The sequence below is a fragment of the Aedes aegypti genome, chromosome 2, assembly GCF_002204515.2.
Source record: "Aedes aegypti strain LVP_AGWG chromosome 2, AaegL5.0 Primary Assembly, whole genome shotgun sequence".
NCBI classification, from domain to species: Eukaryota; Metazoa; Arthropoda; class Insecta; order Diptera; family Culicidae; genus Aedes; species Aedes aegypti.
In genome coordinates, this window is record NC_035108.1 from 8,681,090 (window position 1) to 8,683,250 (window position 2,161).

At 34.2% G+C, this 2,161-nt stretch overlaps 1 long non-coding RNA gene across 1 annotated transcript; it reads right to left on the bottom strand.

Annotated features, from left to right (window-relative positions):
* Positions 1–878: 878 nt before the first annotated feature.
* On the bottom strand, positions 879–1,959 carry LOC5579859. Its single transcript, XR_002500314.1, has 2 exons — positions 1,803–1,959; positions 879–1,714 (listed from the first exon to the last, which is right to left on the bottom strand). It is a non-coding gene; the product is annotated as an uncharacterized LOC5579859 (long non-coding RNA).
* Between the last annotated feature and the right edge of the window lie 202 nt (positions 1,960–2,161).

Here is a 2,161-nt window from a genome sequence, read left to right on the forward strand (position 1 = left end):
ATCTTGATGTGATTCCTAAATTATTTTCTTAAGTAAATCCTTAAAGAATTCCAGGATAGAAACCCAAAGATATATCTTGAAGAGTTCTCTAGAAGAATCTCCATAAATTAGTAAAATTAGTAAAATGGAGAAAAGATAGACTGGATAGAATCATTTAAAAGTTTATAGAAAAAATACATGATTAACGCTTGCAATAAACTCAATGAAATTATTATCAAATTCAAGTAGAAATTTGTGAAAAGATTTTAAAAGGAATTTATCACAGTATTCCTAAATTATTTCTAGAGAAATCACTACGAAAATTGTTATTGTCACTCAAGACATCATTAGAGGAATTTATTTTGAAGGCTCTCTAAAGAAATGATATTTTGAGAGGTATTTTATTTTCACTGAAAAATATCTAGATTGACCACTGCAAAAATTTCTTGAATAAATCCTGGAGATTTTCTTGGAATAATTCCTCATTCTTCCTCGAACAAACCTTTTAACATTTTCTGTAAAAAAAAAAATCTAAACATATGAAAAGTGAAATTTTTACATATTTGGAAGAAAATCATTGTACTTTTTGAGAAGTCCTTTAAGTAGTTTATGCAGGAAAAATTGAAATAACTGCTGTAACATTTGTTACAAAAAATGTTCTAGTGTAGCAGTTTTTTTGTGTTTTTCTAAAAATAAATTCAAGACCTACTTGTAAAATTTCCAAATAAATAGATGTGTCAACTGAGAATGTCAAATATTTGTAGTATCTTTTTGAAATCTCTAAGATAAGCATAAGAGTATAAATTTCCGTGAGAATCTGTGGAGAGTGTACTGAGAAAATCTTGAAAAAAATTAGGAAATCTCTAGAGTAATCCCTAATAAAATCATTTAAATAATTCTTCGGTAAATATATTTTTAATTATTCCTATAGAAATTATTATCATTTATATTCGAGTTAACAACAGTTTTGGAATTGCTGCCTTGAAAAAAAAATGGCCCACTACTTAAGATTGCTTTTGAAATTTGGCCTGCAGTTGGTGTAGGTTATTGAGAAAATTCTTGGAAAAATGTTGGGAATCTCTAGAGAAATGTTTCAATGGTTTCCGAACTAATTCGAAGAATCCTTTAATAAATTTAGTTTGAGGTACCTAATTAGTAGTATAATAGAGAGGTTCTTAATATATTCGGCAGTCAAGATTAAAGAAAATCCACTAGAAGTTGTCCTTGCCATCAACATGGCTGTTCGAGGATGTTGGAAGTATTTAAAAAAAAATAAGCGTCCGATTAAGTAGCATAGTTTATGTTTTTTTCAACGGACATAGAAGGGTGGAATGCGTGCCCTATTTGGCTTCGCCCATAATCCTGTGGATGTCGACGACATCTCTGTTTGAGCAACGCCAGTGCTTTGTCCTATGGCTTCTCTGGTAGTTGTCATTCCGGTCCTCTATGTTGTGTTGAACTCACTCATGATAGCCGAATTGTCCGCGAAACATTTTACCAGTTTGTTCTGTTCTTCCTATTGGTGGCTTGCCCTTGAATGAACAGTGGATCCATTTTGCCGAACGGAATCTAACTCCCTTGTATTGTTGATGCTAAAGTTGCTGCTGGTTTGGATTCTGATGCCGTTGCTGATCTACCCCCTTGGGACTCCGATTGCTGTTGTTTGGTGAACTCAGGTTTGTCCCTGTGCACCAATTCCACTGAAAGACACGGTCACCTGCTTTGTCGTAGCTGTCTATCCAACGATGAGGGATGAGAGACAAAAATAATAAAAATATTACCGTTGCAGACGGCACAGGATGATTTTGAATTTTTGCACTTACCGACGCATTTCCGGCAGAAGTTATGCTGAGTTTCACCGGGGAGTTTGGCCCCATCAGCAAGTGGCAGCGAACGAGAAAAAAAAAAACAGTTAACTCCCGGAAAGGCACTTCGGTGTGTACGATTTGCACCGCTGGACTACTTCTTGCACCCTGAAAATATTGGATAGTCAAAACAAAAACAAAATTTTGGCAGAGTAAAAGCTATGTTCGAATTTCGAACTTACTCTGAGTTAAGTATTGTTTTATTCATACGGTTTTAAGTAAATGCTCACAGACTTTACTTTGCTCAAGTCGAGTTGAGCATGAGCAAGTACTCGGTTTTATTCATACGACCTAGTGTATACAAGTACGATTCAAAA